The sequence below is a fragment of the Schistocerca serialis genome, chromosome 2, assembly GCF_023864345.2.
Source record: "Schistocerca serialis cubense isolate TAMUIC-IGC-003099 chromosome 2, iqSchSeri2.2, whole genome shotgun sequence".
Taxonomy (NCBI): domain Eukaryota; kingdom Metazoa; phylum Arthropoda; class Insecta; order Orthoptera; family Acrididae; genus Schistocerca; species Schistocerca serialis.
The window spans coordinates 61847702-61866621 of record NC_064639.1 but is presented as its reverse complement, the minus strand read 5'-3'; the positions used below and the strand labels follow the sequence as shown (position 1 = coordinate 61866621).

The 18920-nt window shown below is 46.6% G+C and overlaps 1 protein-coding gene across 2 annotated transcripts in view; it reads left to right on the top strand.

Annotated features, from left to right (window-relative positions):
* LOC126456761 (caskin-2) overlaps positions 1-18920 on the top strand; it is a 960013-nt gene that overhangs the window by 550868 nt on the left and 390225 nt on the right. The window contains exon 1 of one of the 2 annotated variants that reach the window (XM_050092516.1): positions 706-744. The exons of the other annotated variant lie outside the window; for it this stretch is intronic. The gene's annotated coding sequence lies outside the window, so the exon portion shown is untranslated. Of the gene's footprint in view, positions 1-705; positions 745-18920 lie in introns of those variants that run through there. 2 annotated transcript variants of the gene reach the window in all.

Genomic DNA, 18920 nt, shown 5'->3' with positions numbered 1-18920 from the left:
TTTCCGCAGTTGGTAAACTGTCCATTTTAACACGGGTAATGTATCACGAAGCAAATACCGTCCGCACTGCCGGAATGTTACGTGATACCACGTACTTATACGTTTGTGACTATTACAGCGCCATCTATCACAAAGCGAAAATAGTGGTCCAACTAAAACATTCATATTTGTTTACGTACTACACGAATGTGTAATAAAAATAGGGGTTCCTATTGAAAAAATAACGCAGTTGATATCCATTTGACCTATGGCAGCGCCATCTAGTGGGCCAACCATAGCGCCATCTGGTTTTCCCCCTTCAAGCTAGACGATACGAGTTTCGTTCTTTGTAGTTTTTTCGTTTGATGCTTATTTCGTGAGATATTTTGCCCGGCCACTATCAATGGACCACCCTGTATATATCTCCACACAGATTGTTGTTTTCTATGCGTTCCTATTGTGGACTGCTTCCGCTCGTTTTTCGTTTTCTTTATAATTTCTGCTTGTATGATACAGCCAGAATGAGGATGTTGAATACATTATTGAAACTTTATGACTACTAAGTGTGCTCAGTGTAGATTGAGCTAATATTGAATTAGACTATTTCTCTAAGAGCAAACCATTTAATTGTCTTGTTCAAAGTTTCTGATCCGATCGCGAGGTGCTTGTCTAACGCAGTGTTCTCTCTGTTGTTGCAGGTAAGCGAGACAGTCCACACGACATCCCTGGGCAGCAGGGGAACGTTTGCCATTGACCGCTGGGAAGGTAAGTCGGCACTCGGGCGGGCAGCGGCCGCTGGCTGCCAGAGATAAGTAAGTACGAACCACCAGCTGTACGTGTGAACGCATTTCTTCACTCTTGAGTCCTGCGTTTACTATTATAAAATAAGTACGCAAAGAGTACACGGAAAAATGAAGTAAGTAAAACAAAGTACACGATACTGAGAAAAGTCGCTGAAAACCACGCTATTTAGCATCCCACATTTTTAAATCCTTCTAGAAAAGCTATAGTAAATTTTACACGAACATCACAGGCAGATTTTATTATTCTGCTAGGAAATCTAACAATGAGCGTGCAATAATATGTCATGACCAGTGCAGTTTCCTAATTTTTGCTGAAATAAAACGACAGCAAACCGTCCTTACCTGGCTGACTGGCGATGATTCGTACTTATATTTATCCTTTCCTGGATGAAACTGTTCAGCCAAATCTGAAAACAAATGGAAGCGAAATTTTCGTAAAAGGTGTTCGCAGTTCTGCTTACTGCAGCCATTTCGGTGCGTACACCAATTTTAGAGTTATACAAACGACAACCTCGTCGGTCAGGAAGCAAGCAGGGCTGTTGTACAGGCGTGTCTTACACTGAGAACGACTGACGGCCGTTGGCTTAGGTTTAGAATTTCAGGATAGCGAGGAAAACAATATCGCGGTGGTTGGAAGAACGAGAGAAATGAGCTGCGTAAAACGCGACCGGTCACAGAGATAATTTATTTATTAAAAATTATTCGAGGCCAACAAGGTCCGAGAGAGAAATCGTGGCTCAGAATGTGGACAGAATTCTTCGCGCGGCGACCTAAAGGAGTATCTAGAACAAAGATTCCTTATTAACAGCTTCCCAGGGGCCCACTTAAGACTTCTCCCTCCACGCAGACCGAGCCAACCTAGACCACCCAGGGAACCAAGGTCCCCAATTCTAACGGTTGTCATCAAAAACGTCGAGGACGACGTCTCTGGCGCCGAGATCGCTGAAGAGCTGAGGCAACAAGGCTACTCAGTCATCAAGGTGACCAGAGTAGTCGGCCGAAGCGACAACAAACCAACAAGTATGATCCGTGTGTTCACACACGATCAACACACCCATGACGACCTGCTCCTCCACCACTTCTGTTTCAATTACTACGTCTATACGGTTGAACCATCAAGGCCTAAAGCAGCTCAACCGACCCAGTGCACTCGCTGTTACGAGTTTGATCACCCCACGGACACCTGCAAGAAACCACCTAAATGCAGCAAATGCGCCGGTCCCCACCTAGCAAAAGATTGCACTGCAGAGGAAGCTAAATGTGCCAACTGTGGGGACAATCACCCCTCAGTCTCACACTCATGCCCCCAACGGCCAAAGCAGCCGCTGTCCCTGGAAACAACTGAGCCGATCAAATGCGTAGAAGCCCCCAAAATAGAAGAGCCAATGACCAACGGCCCAGAAACCTCGGAGGAAGAGCCAATCCATGTGGAGGATGTGGTGCGAGCGATAACAACTGCTCTCCACAATATCCTCCCAGATAGACGCGAGATTATAACGAAAGCCATGGCCACAGTCACTGAACAATTCTTTGCCAGAAAAATGGTCGTAAGCGTCACGAACAACAAGTCGCATATACTGTTCACTAAAATCTACCGTAATGCGACGCCCCTAGCCCCCACCAGCCTAGGACCGGTTAGACAAGATGGCGACTAGCACAAGATCCGCAGCAGCCACAGTGGCGGTCGCGAATGCCTGTGGGTTTAACAGGAAGCAACCCCTATTACAAAGCCTGGTGGACGAAGAAAGGGTGGATATATTAGGAATCACAGAGGTCAGAGCAGGCCAGCAGATCCAACAATTAAAGAACATGATCTGCCACAGATCGCAACAAACCGATCCAAGCATTGGAGGAGCCGCAATCTTTCACCACAAGGACGTCCCAGCAGTGCGCCTAGAACTCCCGCAGAACTTCCAGCACCTGCACGTGGTGGCAATAGAAATAGACTCCCCAAAAATGGGCACAATAACTGTAGCAACCATATACTGCCCCCCTCATGATCACCTCCCAGAAGACCTCATGAGACACCTAATATCTCGCGGTAATTGCGTCATAATGGGCGACTTTAACGCCAGAAGCCGAGCTTTTGGAGACAGACTTACAACAACAAAAGGCAGAGCTCTGGAAGACCTCATAGACGATTCACCCCTAGTCTGGCTACAAAACGACACCCCTACTTTTATTAACCATGTCGGCTCTTCCATTCCGGACCACATCTTCTGCAGTGACACCCTGGCGATACACTGCACCGCCTGCAGAGTTGGCCCAAGTATAGGGAGTGACCACATCCCCCTTCTCTTCGACACCACGGCACTTGGCCCCAAAAAATACACCCCAGGACCCCCAAAGAGCATCAAGCTTTACAAGAAAACAAACTGGGAAAAATTTGCCAATATCCTGCACGAAAAACTCCCATCCGCAAACATCAGCTCAGCAGCCGAACTAGACAATTACAATGACCAAATAGTCGCAGCATACGACCTGGCCATAAAAGAAGCCGTCCCCACCAGAACAATCCGTAATAGAACGGAGACAATTCCACAAAGCATCCTCTCCACAATAAAACTCAAAAGACAATTATTACGGCAATATAAGAGGACAGGCGACCCCACCTTAAAAACAGAGTGGAATAGACTGAACACCACAGTCAAAGAGAACCTAAAACGATGGAGGGCGGAATGTTGGCAAAAAGAATGCAATAAGCTTAACCCCAGGGAACCGGCTAAGTTTTGGAAGACGTTCAAACAGATAACAGGAGCCCTGGGTAACAATTCCCCCAGTGCTGCTCTCGTTACCCCACAAGGCATCACAGCTGACGACCACCATAAAGCGCAAGTGTTTAGTGAGGTCCTAAAAGAAATCCACAGTCACCCCTCAGACCCTCTATTTGACGACACATTCGCAGAAGAAATAGAAGAAGGTCTGGAGGACTTAATCAACACCCAGTCAGCCCTCACAGAGGATCAGGCAAAACTCCTGGTACCAATTTCCGAAGAGGAAATTACACTAGCCCTCTCATCCGGCAAACAAACTACTGCACCTGGCAGGGACAAAATTACAAGAAAAATGCTCTCGGCCACGCCTCGCCACATGCTCCTTCCAACTCTAAGCCGTCTCTACAACGCTGCGCTCCGTCTAGGGATAGTGCCAAAGCAATGGAAAAACGCAAACGTTATCATGATACACAAGCCTGGAAAGCCGATTAATAAACCCACTTCATATCGCCCAATCTCGCTTCTACCAGTAATAGGCAAAACATTTGAATCCATTCTAAACAACAGGACCCACAAATTCATAAACAAATTAAAGATCCTCCCCCCCAGAACAAGCCGGCTTTAGACAGGAACATTCAACCATGGACCCTATCATCAGACTAGTCAGCACACCAACAGAAGCCCTAAACAGAGGTGACTGCGTATTGGCACTGTTCCTAGACATCGAGCGAGCTTTCGACAAGGTATGGCACTGCGGGCTGGCGTATAAAATGGCCAAGCAAAGCTTCCCACCTCACTATGTTCGCCTCATTCTCGACATAATTACCAAGAGAACAGCAACAGTATCGGTCGGTAACCAACTCTCCAAAAAATTCTCTCCTGCTGCTGGAGTAGCGCAAGGTGCTGTCCTCTCACCCACGCTCTACAGCTTATACACCGCCGACATCCCTCGCCCCAACAAGTGGAACGAACACTTCGCCCTCTACGCGGACGACACCGCCTACTGGTGCACGGCGCACTCGGTAGAGGAAGCGAAGAATGTAATAGCCTCCTACACACCCCAGCTAGAACAGTGGATGGCCAAATGGCGCATCAAACCCAATCCAACAAAGAGCCAGCTGCTACTTTTCAGACACCGCAACCAAACGCAAAGTGCCAGACTAAAACAAGACGACCTCCACATAACCCTATGGCAAAAGAGAGTCAGTCCTGTCCAGAGTGCAAAATATCTAGGGATGACTCTCGACTCTACTCTATCATGGAAGCACCACACCGAAAACATCATCAGCAAATGCAAACAAAGAATGAACCTTGTGAAGCTAATCAGCTCAAAATTCGGGGGCGCCAGCCCAGATGCAGTGCTACACACCTACAGAACATTTGTCCGACCTATCCTAGAGTACGGTGCCTGTCTGTGGACAGCCTCCAGGGCGCAGTATGAAAGAGTTGCCGCATTTGACCGCCACAACTTGAGACGAGCGGGAAAGCTGCACTACACAACCGCCAACGACTTAGTCTACGCGGGCACCAACACCTGCCCTATATTAGACAAGATCACTCCTGAGGTAGCCAATTACGGCCGGAACAGAGTGAGAACGGATGGGATAATGAAAGACATAATATGCAACCCAATCCACGAATACAGGATCACCCTATTTCGATACCCCTACCCCCCAGACTTCATTGCCCATGCCATTCAACGTACATACCCAAACAACAAAGAACTCACAGATAAAATTAGAAAAAGAAGAGTGTAGTAAATACAGTGAAGTGAAGTGGCCCATTATCTCCCTCCAACTCTCTCCAACCACCCCAGTGAAGTGAAGTGCAACGACCTCCACAAACCGTCGAACTCATAACTCATAATAAGTTAGAATAAGTTAGGAATAGAATCCACCAATTAAACTATTAGCCAGACACATTCTAAAATAGAGCAGTAGGTTAGACGATATAAATAACTCTACAACAAAACTCTAAACAGAGATGAAACAATCTACCAATAGATGATTATTTAGTATAAAAACCTAGCATAATAAACACATTTCAACAGACGATAACCCAGTGCCATCCCGACTGGGGTTTTGGTGGTTTCCCCCAGTTGTAAGGCGAATGCCGGTATGTGGAATTCTACCATTTAGACATAAGAAAACTGACTACAAAATGGCATGAGCCAAAACATACAGAAATACCAAGTAGGCAGGTTTCCCCACTGAAACTAATAAACAGAGTCCCAACAGCATCAAACAACCCCAGGCTGAGAAGGACCCGAGTCCTCAGCAGCCGCCATTACCCGAAAGGGTATGGCAATCCTTAAAAAAAAAAAAAAAATCTGTAAACTCAAAGAGCGAGCAGCGCTTTTGGTGGGGAAAGTGGCCTTTCCCGGAAGAACGCTGCCACCGGCCTACAGGGACACCAAAAATCTGTTGCCTGTTATCTGTCTAGCGGTGTGGATCGGCGTGCTCTGATATACATCGTTTCTGTTCGCGGGATCTTAGTTGCCAGTGTCAGTGAGTTAACTTTCTGTACTTATTGATATACTTCGATATCCGAAAGTGATGGATAATAGTCTAGCATTGCAAGAAAATGTGCAGAATACTAAGAAGAGGTGGTATTTGCGGAGTAACGAGCGTTCGATCGTTTCTAATGTTATTACAGCGTGTATTAAAGAGGCGACCCAAAAAGAACTGTTGGCTAATATTACCAGACCCAATCAAAGGGCTGTAATTTATGCAAACGTCAGCCTTGCCCAATAGGACGCATGAGGTAGGAACGCAAAAATAAGCCGCATGGTTTACTGGAATCGCCACGAAGTAAAACTAATAATTTTGGGAGGAAACCCCTAAATATAGACAGTTTCAAAATCACGTAAAACCTTTGATGCTTATGGAACATTAAATCTCTATCTCGGTCACTATTCACCTGATTCTAAGACACAGTGCTTAAAACATGTGCGCAGTAGCTATTCTAAACACTGGTGAAATTTCCTTCGAAACAAGTACACTGATTCTGGACTTCTAAGCAAAAAGCTTGACATACGAGGTACGTTCGCATATTAATTTTTAGTTTTTGCTTAGAAATTTATTTCTTAATCTACAGCAATGTTATCCTCTTCAAAATATTCCTCATTACATACTATACACTTATGCCAGTGCTTTTTCCAATTCCCGAAACACTTTAGGAATTGTTTCTTCAGGATAGTTTATAGGTCTCTTAGCTGTGCATTTTTAATCTCATCCATGCTTGTAAAACAGCTGTCCTTAAAAGGCCTCGTTTGAAATGTTTGTACCACTTGTCTTCCCTTGGTTTATCCGTAACAGGCTTACCAAAAGCAATATTTAACATTTCTAAAAATTTCATACATTTTATTCCGTTCTTATAACAAAATGCAGTAAAGATTCTCTAATTTAATTTTATACAAAACAAATAAACGTTGATGCTACCAAAACACATGTAACCTTTCTGACAGCTGACAACAGACTAACTACCCAATATGGATGACATTCTACACATACTTTTGAGGCATGTTTATGAAGACAGTGACAAAAAAGTAGTACAAATCTGACTAATACAACACATAAAATTGTAAATTTCTGCTTACTTTTTAAACACTCTTCGTGTTGCAAGAATTTTTAAGTTTCAATGCAGTCCTTCAAAGAAAACTTCTACCTTTTAATAGGAACACAATGTAAGAACAAGCCTTAAAATCTACAGACTGATTAAATTATATGGGGTTCGTTTTACGAATAGCAATAGAGGAACATACATTCAGATGAACAAGTATTTGGTTCTATGTTTGTAGTAGAATCCTGACTTCCGTTATTATGTTAATATTATTTCAAAATTGTTAAGGCTATCGTGGCCACTTGTTGACAAACTGCCTATTGGCTTCTGTCTCGGGTTCTTCGGCCGACGTTCATCTAATGATTTTTCTGACGTTTCGCCAGCACGAGTGGCTGGCATTGTCAAAGCTTCACCCTCCATTGCCGGTGGTGAACTGGAGTCGAGCTCGCGGGCGCAGACTATATGTACCTGGCGCGCCAACGTCCGAGGGCTTCTCCGCGGTCATTTCCGGTGCGGTTCTCCTCTTGCTACCTGCGACTGTCGTTCGCTGCAGTACGGGAAGCCAGGATCCGTCGACCTTAAGGCTTTCCTCTTTCTTGTTCAAACTGTTCGCGTGTTTTTGTATTTCTACAGCTTCTCTGAACAAGCGCGTGTGATAGTGCTTCTCTACAGCCAGAACTTCCGTGTCGGCGAATTTTATTACGTGGTCGGTCTCATTCAGTGCGTGCTCTGCCACGGCCGATTTCTCCACCTGCCCCAACCTACAATGTCGCTTATGCTCGTTGATCCTGGTGTTGATGGATCGTCCAGTCATTCCGACATAAACTTTTCCGCATGTGCATGGTATACGGTATATTCCCGACATTGCAAGTGGGTCTCTTTTCACCTTCGCCGATCTAAGACACTCTTTGATCTTCCTTGTCGGTTTGAAAATCGTCTTCACGCCATGTTTGCGCAATATACGGCCGATTCTGTCCGTCACTCTGGGAATGTATGGCAGAAAGGCCGTACCCGACATTTCTTTTTCTGGTTCCTTACTTCGCCGAGTGTTTGGCTCTGTTACACTTCTAATATAATTTTTGGAGTACCCATTGCTCCTCAGGACAGTTTCCAGGTGTTGCATTTCTCGTTTGAGGTGTTGCGGCTCACATATTCGTCCTGCTCTCGTTACAAGCGTCCTAATCACGCCTCTTTTCTGGCTCGGGTGGTGGTTTGACAGTTTGTGCAGGTATCGGTCCGTGTGTGTCGGTTTTCGATACACGCTGTGTCCCAGGACGGCGAAAACCTGGGACAGAGTGGGCACTCGCTCGCTCGCTCTCTCTTCAGTTTGCCGACAGACTATAACGACCACGCTATCGGCGCCACGTTGCAGTCCGTCTCACCTGCCGAGCGGCGCGCACTCGCACGCCTTCGCCTCGCACAACGAATCTCGTAAGCTCCGTATCTTCCCTTGCATTTCTTGTTACGAGTGCGAGAACAGAGCACACCGCGGCTGATAAAAATTCTGGATCAAATTAAAGACAGGTTCGTAGCTAGTAAAGGACTCGTGAGGTGTTTATTTACAGCCGTCGCATCTTACTGTTTCTTGTTCGTCGGAAGCGCTCCGATTGAAATTAGCGCCTCGTCCAGGCGAGAAGGTTATTGCGCTGGACCGGGCACCGGCAGCGGCTGCGGATGTTTTGCTACGGCGGGTTGTTACGGTCAAGCTGCCCGCTTTATGCCGCCGCCCGTCCTGCTGCATCTGCAGCCTGCCTTCCCCCAGAACTAACGGCCACAAAGCGAGCCCTGTTTTGCCGCCGAAGCTTCGTTCTCACTCCGTGCCGCATGTCGACTGTGAGATCCCGTGCACCGTCTATCCCCGTGCAAGTTGGCGCCTTGCGAAACACTGCCTCTGTAAGTTGTTCGATGTTACGACGCTCAACTACGGACTGGCGAGTGTATCTGCGTAACACACAACAATGTGTTGCTAGAAAAGCGTCGAAAGGTATGGACAATATAACTTGAATTTCGGTGGAAAGTTTAATGGCACCATAAACGCTACCGTGTACATCTTATAGGCTCCACAGTTGTTGGAGAAACACTACAAATGTACTTTTTTTCTAGCACTAAAATCATTTTGTGGCACCTTTACTCTTTTGCTTCGTCTACATTATCTTTCGCATCCATCCATTTCCAAATTATTTGTGGCAGCGACCTCAGGCTTCCACGACTGCTCCTCCTCTCTATCGTCACAAAATTTTTCTTCTGTTTTTCCGTTGCTTTCCGTGATCTTGCTCTTATCCCGTATGTTTACTCGGTGCTGAGAGGGTAAGCAACAGGCTCGGAGTTGATCTCCATACTCTCGTGGGATCCTTTTTGTCGCTAGTTTATTACATTAACAGATGTCAAACTGGTCAGTGGTTCGGTGCCAATGGCCGGGTAAGTCAGTTAAAGGCCGATAGGGTCGTGTGTACTGGAACGCTGCCGTTCTGAAACCGAGGTTCCGGTTGAGAACAAATTTATGTTCAAATGGTTCAAATCGCTCTGAGCACTATGGGACTCAACTGCTGAGGTCATCAGTCCCCTAGAACTTAGAACTACTTAAACCTAACTAACCTAAGGACATCACACACATCCATGCCCGAGGCAGGATTCGAACCTGCGACCGTAGCGGTCGCGCGGTTCCAGACTGTAGCGCCAGAACCGCTCGGCCACCAGCGGCCGGCACAAATTTATGTAATTTTAAACTACCTCTGCATCATAGCTTAGAAAAAGCCGTTTCCTCCATTCTTTACTGGTGATGTGTATTTTTGAAAACGCGTATTTTCCGTCCGTGGCTGACAGTACTTGCCACGAATGCCGTGGACATGCTCGTCCGTGAGTATTCGCTGTGGTATCTTCCGCAGACCGCGGTGCCGCACGCGAGTCGGCGACGAGAATCGATACCGCAGGCGGGCGCTCCAGGAGTCCGCAATGTAGGACCGAGCTACGAAGAGCTCTGATCCGGTTTGTGACCTCAGCTTCAGCAGTAATCTAGCAGACCACTGTCTCGGTGGCATATTTACTCGTGTTAATGCGGAACATTGTACTCCGAGAGAACAGTTTGTGATTGTACGCATCCAGTAATGCTTTCTTGGTCAGTGACTCCTGTGGCAGAGAACTGTATATAGTTAACTAAATGTTTGTATTCGTTCGTGTAGTGAAGTGAACTAATATTGCGTCTGTTGTAGTTAAAAATGAACCATCCCCATCAAAGAACACACAGTTACGACTGAACGACTCTAGTTCAGTGTGGTCGCAACACTCGCCTTTTTCGCCTGTCCGACAAGGTAGAGTTAAGCTGGCTTATTATTGCTTCTGCTTGTTACAATTTGTGGAGCACGTGTTTTTCTTAACTTGAGTGTGCTGCTAGGTAGTTGATCGGACCACTATTCCGCGAAAGGCCTTTTTTTTCTCGAGCTGAAGACTCATAGTACACGGTCAGCTGGACAAATTTCAGGAACACGAATCATCTACATTCCTCTACCAATCGAGATTAACAGAAAGAATGAAATGTCCGCTGAATGGTTTCACAAATGAAGTGAACAGCCTGTTAGTGACTACCGATAACAGGTAAGAAAGAGAACTCTAGCAGAAATAATTATAAAATGCAGGGTTCAAACAAATGCTGGTTGATAGAGGAAACAAAGGAGGCGTATCTCTGACGGTTAGCACCAAATAATATACGAGACCGACACTTATAAAATATACTGCTCATGATGAAGAAAATGATGCACGAAAGCAAAGGACAACTTTCGGCCTACGTGGAAAACATTAAGGGATTTCAGAGAAGAGCTCAACGACGCCAATTACGAAATAGATGGAATAAAGAGGACTTGGAAGAGTTTACAGTGAAAGAAAATAGGAAACAGAGAAAAGAAATAACCGAAGTACACATATGGTAATAAGAAATGGTTTACATTGCCTTCGTCGGCAGCTGAGGGGCAGTGAGTGGAGCGTCGCCCCTGCCTGCCTTCCCACACTGTCCGCAGGGTCTCGGTGGTCTGTGGCGGAGGGTACTTTCGGTGTCACTGCCTGATCCCTCCAAACGAGTGATTGTCGGTAAGCCTCTGTACTGGCTCTAATTCTGGGGGGGGGGGGGGGGGGAAGTAATATATAGTCCATAGTCCAACTCCTCGTCAAAAGTGCTGGCCCGAAATTTCAATAGTGAACGTCTCCGTGATGCATAACGTCTCTCTTGTAACGTCTGCCAGTGGAGTTTGTTCAGCAGCTCCGTGACGTCTCTCGCCAGCTAAACGATCCAGTGACAAAACGCGCCGCTCTTCGTTGGACGTTCTCTATCTCCTCTATCAGTCCTGCCTGACAGGGATCCAAGATGGATGAACAATACTCAAGAATCGGGCGAACAAGCGCCTTATAAGCCACTTCTTTCTTGGATGAGTAACATTTCCTTAAGATTCTTCCGATGAATCTGGAGTTTGGTGTCTGCTTTTCCCACTATCTGTTTTATATGGGTGTTCCACTTAAGGTCGCTGTGGATAGCTACGCCTAGATGTTTTACGGCGGACGCTGTCTCCAGCCGTCAGTCAGCAGCAGTGCAGCTGTACAGCAGTGGAGGCAGCTACTCTGCAGCGGGAGCGCGCCGCGTTGCCGACCCTCTGAATGCTGTCGGCGAACGACCATTTGTTTTTATTTGCTGCTACGCCGGCCCGACCTTGTTCGGTGAACTGACACAAGTACAGAAATCCAAATGTTCGCTCAAGTGGAGCAACTAATAAATAATAACCCACAGAGTTTGCGTGCAACACGACTCGGGTATTTGCGAGACCCACACAACTTACACTCTTTTACTAGCTACGACGACTCGTGATGCAGAACACTCGCAACGGTTCGCTTATCACGGTTTGAGATCGTCACAGGCGATCGCCAAACCGTGTAGTCCGTGGTGTGAATTCATCTGAATAGGGTTCAAAATTTGATTAAGGCGCTTCTGTGTAGCACAGTACAAAACCTCGAGAGGTTTCAAAGAATGTCGGACAGACTAACAACCGCGGAGATTCGACCTGTTGTGCTTGTCTCACGCTACGACACAAAACGCTCGCGTCGGCTCGCATGGACGCTGCTGACGATGTCAGAGTGGGGTGATTTGTGGCGTCTTCCGTGACTGGCAGCATGCAGCGCGGCCATTACGGCAGCGGGGCGCGGCTGCGCGGCGTCACACGTCAGTCACGTGTCCTCCACTGTACCGACCCGGCCTCTTTACTTTCGTATCTCCTCATTCCGACGAGGGCCACCTCCTTTCAACCGCCTTGTAGTCAGGCTGTTCGCGTAACACTTGTTACACGCGTTACAAACAGGTGACTTTCGTGACATTTTCGAGTTAAATGTAAACCAACGATAAATCTAATGACACAGCTTTATTCCTCACACTTTCGTCTTAAAGAAATCATTTTTGTATCCTCATCACGCGCTACCTGTAAGCGCTGCACTAGGTGCGAGGACCCTCTTGCAGTCGAAACATTGGTTATCGGCGGGAAATCCGAGCTATCGTGTTGAACCCCTAACAAAGTAATTTGGCATATGTCATTGTCGGTATATTTTCTATCAGGATACGCAGAATAGTTGAAAAATATTGAGTCCTAACAGAATGTCGGACGTATTGAAACAAATGCCATTTTCTGCCCCGCCAGCGTGGTGCTTCCAGTGGCCAGCAGCCTGCAGGAGTGCGCAACTGGGCAGCCTCGTCGTTAACCGTGTACTTAGGTGTCGATGTGGCGAGCTTTCCATCGCGCCTTCGCGGGCGGTACAGTGCAGTTCCACTATTCTTCCGAGTAGCTCGAGTCCTTCAGATATCTTGTCCAGTTGTTAGTCATTTGCCGAATGTTGGAAGCTTTGCATAGAATTCTTCCTTTCTGCCAGCTGTAGCGAGTGGCCTTTCCCGTGGAGACCGGCAAGCTGACGTCTCCGTCGTTTCGCGACGAGTGTAGCGTTTATTTCTGTTCCTAGTCCGCCCCCGTTAGGTGAGTGGTCAGAGCGGCGGAATGCCACGCCGAGCGGCCCGGGTTCGATTCCTGGCTGGAGCAGGAGGTTTTCTCCGCTCACAGACTGGCTGTTGTGTTGGCCTCTTCATCATTTCATCCCCATCTCCGACACGCAAGTCGCCCAATGTGGCGTCGAATGCAATAAGTCCTTGCCGTCGGCGGCCGAACTTTCCCGGATGCGGGATTCCCGGCCCCCAATGCCGTACGCTGATTTCATTTTCTGTTACTAATCGGTCGCGAATCGCGCGTTCTCAAACGTGTTGGCTGCATTGTGACTGATTTGACAAACGACGCATGTTAAGCGTTTGGGAATACGTTTCGAATTTGATTGGTGTGCGAACCGCGTGCAAGAACAGGTGCTAATGTTTGTCGGTTCATCGTGTCTCGCTTCAGTGAGCATGCGCGTCGCCGGCAGATGCAGGCACCACGTCTGCTGGAATCGGCTTCCAGCGTGGCGAGCCGTTTCCAATGGTACATTTACGTCTGCTGTGCGTGCGAAACACCTGCAAGTTTAATCCTGTAAAGCTTATTCCCGCTGCTCGGCACTATCAGCTGTACATTGTGATCTCACTTGCGCAATCCGATTGAAATCCTGCATTCGATTTTCGTAGTACTGGCTGAAGCCGGCCGCTGTGGCCGAGCGGTTCTAGGCGCTTCAGTCCGGAACCTCGCTGCTGCTACGATCACAGGTTCGAATCCTGCCTCGGGCACGGATGTGTGTGATGTCCTTAGGTTAGTTAGGTTTAAGTTGTTCAAAGTTTCGGGGACCGATGACCTCCCATAGTGCTTAGAGCCATTTGAACCATTTGACTGAAACCATTCGTATAGTCAGATCAATCGTGTACAGCGAAACCTGCACAGAGTTAGAAGCAGGGGGACAAGCTTGGCGTCGGTGTAATTCGTTAGTACCGGTTGCGTACATTCGGGGTATACATTAAAAGGCAAGTTACTGTTCTTTGATTGAGAGGTACCTAATCTACTGTTCTGCTAAGAGGACTATGATCCCTTAGGGATCGTCGTTGCTTTTGATTCACTGGTCCTTAACCTGTTGTTTACTTAAGTGGTTTTCCGAGAAGCTCTCACATATTCCCTTCCATCTCCTCCCCCACCTCTTTCCCATCCCTTTGGCAACTCCGCTCACCGATACAAGCACACTTTTGATATCAGTTTAGCTAATTAATTAAATCGATCAATCAATTACCCCCTTCTGGGAAACCTCTTAGCTCTCCCCCACCTGGAAATTGGCAGGAAAAAGACTGTCTATTGGCCATGTGGCGGATAATCAGTTACAGTGTATGGAATATTGTTTAAGCAATTTAGACAGTGTGTGGAATATTATTTATTTAAACAATTTATGTCATGCAAGGCAGTGATTAGAATATAGTTTATCTATTTAGTTAAAGAATTTGTCGGGAAATTGACTGCAGTGTATGGAATAATGTTGATTTAAACATTTTAGAGGATAAAAGGTGGTGTATGGAATATAGTTTATTTAAAGAATTTGTCACAAAATCGATTGCGCTGTGGAATATGTAAACAGTTGCCCTTCTTTTTTTGTTCTGATCGCTCATGGAAATGCTGAGTAGACTTAGTCTGTATTTGCCGCCGGAATGAGGAATGTTAAGGCTCTAATTTTTTATTTTCCTCACTTTTCGAAGTGCACTGATGTCTAAGTATAGACAGGAATATCAGAACAATTACATATGCAAAACTTCATGATCAGAACAATTACGTATCTAAAAGTTCATGAAACATTTACAAATCCACCGCCACTTTCTGCATATGGACAAATTACTAGAATCTCAGTGACGATCTATTCTGTAAAGATCGAGAAACATACAGCAGTCATATTGGACTGACAGTTAAATTCTGTAAAAGGAGCCTACAGATCACGAATGAAATTAATTGCCGTATCGTAGCCACCCGTCTGGGGACTCCAGTGCGTGTGTCCATTGTGTGGGCGCTTCCACGAAGGTCAAAACCGCCCAGTGTACTAATTACAGATCACATTACCAAGTACCACCGACCACGGAGTGCACGTCGGCCCCCAGACAAAGCATCAAGTGGCGGCATTCTGTTGACTCGTATGTTCCACAGTCGCTTCCTGTCTCTGTCTTTCTCAAGAGGCCACGCCCTGATTGTCGGTGTGAACCAACGTCCCGAAACATGCAGACAGAGTTTTCTATCCCTCCACAGAATATAGTGTTCCTATTGGCTAATGCTAGAGACAAAGGGGAAGTTGATGCAATTTCTATATCGAAAATAGAGTGAAATAAGCCATTTGCACTACCCTTTCAAATTAATTGTTTAACATTTTGCAGCAGTCAAATAGATGGTTTGAAACACTCACCTCCACCTTAAGATCGTAGTAAAACATATTGTCAACCTTTGAGTATCACACACAAACATTATGCAAATCAAGTAATGAAATTTCCCCCACAAATGGATGGTAGCACTAAACATATCTGAGGTATTTTATGCACCATCATTTGAGAGCACAAACACCCTCCTCGACACAGTGTTTCACTAAACATAGCCGAGGAAAAAAAAATCGTACCGATTAGACGAACTTGCGGTCGCGAGGCGCTCGCCATTCGCCGTCTACAGGGCAGCCACCGCCCGCGGCGGCCAGGGTCCTTCTTCTGTGTCTGTCCGCCATTTTGCCGATCCTTTCGGTGTGCGAGCGCACGGAACGGTCTTGTTTTGAAGCAGAGCCCCAACATTAATCGCCGAACGGTCCTAGCGAATCGAAACGCTGTTGTCAGTTCTCCTCGCGCCAACCAGTGAAAAGCAATCTGCCTCAGCGGCTAGTAGTCGACACAGGCATACCATTCTTCACTGTACCGAAAAGTGTGGTTAGACTACGTAACACTTTTCAAATTACGCCGACCACCGGCATCCATGAATGCATGTTATCGATAGAATATTGACTGTGTTCTAGAAAGTGTTGTAAAAATCACATTGTGTCATTTTATTCTCATTCACATCGATGTCTCGTTTTGGATTTTACGTTTCGGAATATGAGTTAGGAATGGAGTGTAGTACCACATTGTACAAATATATCTATAGAAACACCCTAAAAATGTATCACTTTTTTTCTGTTTTCCGTCGTTCCTTAGTTGCTTCAAAATTCATGGAGGTACGTTCCGTCTATGCAACTAATTGAAGGCAGTTTGTTTATTGCCATAGGCGTTTCGCTTCCTTTATTCGTGATGATGCTTCACAAATAAAAGAAGCAAAACGCGTATGTAACTAAACTGCCCTTCAATTAGTTGCATAGACGGAACACATCTCCACGAACCCGAAAAATTATTTAAGAGATTGTAAAAGAATAAGAAGATGCATACAATGTGGTTGCAGCTCGCTCCAAGAGATCCAAATGATGAAGTAGCCTACTTCCCTATACGATACATCAACGATTTGATTCATAGAAACAAAATTTAATAAATCTCCGTTTCGAGAGCGTGTGGCGAGTGCAGCTATAGAAGTTCGTTGAAGTAATAACCTGCATGTGATGAATCAAAATGTTTCGTATATGGTGGTATAGTCTGAAAGTATTGTGGCGAGAACCTTTCATCTCTGTCTACTGCTGTTAAGGATTCGATCGCAGATAAATACTTGTGACGAGCTAGACTATAAAGACGATTGCTGCTAGTTTCATTCGCAGTAATTTACGTTGTGCTACGTATTCTGAAAAAATGGTGAATTATTTGCGACGAGAAGTAGTATAAATGCCAGTGACAGTTGTTTCACGCACAGTAATTTCATATTTCATTTCTTAAACATATGGAAGTCTCGAAATCGGTTACTCGTTACTGAGAAAGTGCGCTCTTACGTGTAAATTACAACGAATATTTCAGAAAAATGCTTAGCTTTGACGATTAAGGAAGTCTCAGAATGTGTTTCAAACACGAAGAGGAAATAAAATATTTTCGTATCCAGCTGTATAGGAACCTGCGCCCTTTGGCACGGCAGTTTCTCAGGAGCAGGAGGACTGATGGGGCAGGGGTCGACACCCGAGGCCCGGCCATCCCGCCGCCATGCCGGAGGCTCGGGGAGGGGATGTAGAGGGATTGTCTATGTTGTTTTAGTTATTTATTTGTTCAATTTTTATAATTTTTAATTGTTTTTATTTTTACTTTTGTAAATTGTATTTATGGATTTATTTCTGTTTCATTAAAAGAAAAGATCCTACAACTGCCGTAGCCCGGCATCCGAGTCGTCTTCTCGTCTGTTGGGAGCTGTTCTGCCCGTAGAGGATCAATATGCTCGAGGATTCCTCTTAATTTTCAGCGCCTCATACCCGGTACGCCCCATTGAGCAGGAGCATAATTTGCGAAACGGGTTCTGAAAGCTGCATGTGTTCTCATCAGTAGGCACCAAAAGTCGAGTGTGCCCTTGTGAGCATCGCAAAATATGCAGTAAATGGCCATGCCTTTTAGCCAGTTAACGGCGCTCGTCCTGGTCGATGGAAAATTTACGCCGTCGGGGCGCGATATATCATCAGGGGAGATAGCCTCCGGCAATCGCCGCAAGAGCAATGCCAGAATGCGCTGCGTGAGTAGCCAGCACTCGCTGGTCGCGGCACAAACCAGGCGGTGTGCATCTGAGACACAAGGGGTCGTCCGTCAGGTGAATGGAATGTAGCCCCTGACGAGTAGCGAACTTCCCGTTCACAACCAAGTACCACAACGAACGCACAATCGTAGGTGGAAAAGGCGTGTGCACTGCTCGCCACACCGTGTTCCAGGAAGCTTCAGGATGTCTGTGTGCGACCGTATTGATAGGTCGCTGCTGTTGACAGAAGCGATAATAGTCTTGCGTGCTGGCCATCCGTGTCGTCGGAAGGTCTGACCGTAAGTAGCTGAGGTCAATCGAGAGTTCTCTGATGTGGGCGAGTGCCGGTGAAATGTGTCCTACAGAAACCGAGGGGTTGCAGAGAGTGTGGTGCCACTTCAGCTATCAGGCTTCTCGTCAGAGTAGCGTGGGCAGAGGTCCACGTGCGACGCATAGTGTTGAGAGAAAGCGATCGCGCACGGTTATTGACACGAATTAAACCGATACCGCCCGCCCGCTGCGACAGTGTCAGGGTGGTGTATCGGACTTAAATACAAGGCCGGCGCTCACGAAATGTCCATATGCTGCTTAAAATATGTCGCCGATCGTAACCGGCAAGGGAAGGACATGCGCAAAATCGTTCAGTTTGGAGCCAAGATGGGTGTTGACACAACGTGTCTTGAGGACCATGTCCATGCGACGCAATTTGGTGTCACGTGTCAGAGCACGTGTCTCGTGTAGGAGTCGGCGGTAAGTAGCCGCCGCCGTGCAGCGAACACTGCTGTACAACTGCACTCCTAAAACATTTGATGGTTAAACACTGGACTCGCATTCGGGAGGACGACGGTTCAATCCCGCGTCCGGCCATCCTGATTTAGGTTTTCCGTGATTTCGCTCCAGCCAAATGCCGGGATGGTTCCTTTCAAAGGGCACGGCCGACTTCCTTCCCTATCCTTCGCTAATCCGATGAGACCGATGACCTCGCTGTCTGGTCTCCTTCCGCAAAACAACCCAACCCCTAAAACATTTGAGTAGGGACACGTTGTCGAAGGGCGCCGCCGTTGCGTAGCCACTGAAGCGCGATATGCATTTCATTATCTGATCTGGCCAGGAACATCACATCATCGGCGAACGCACCACAACGGAAGGTCACGTCCCGCAGGTAAATGCCTGTTAATCGCTGCCGTAGATCGTGTAAAGCTGCTTCGAGCGCTGCCGCAAATAATATACCCGACAAAGGGCACACTTGTCGCACTGACCGTCCAACAACAATGTGACCAGACTGG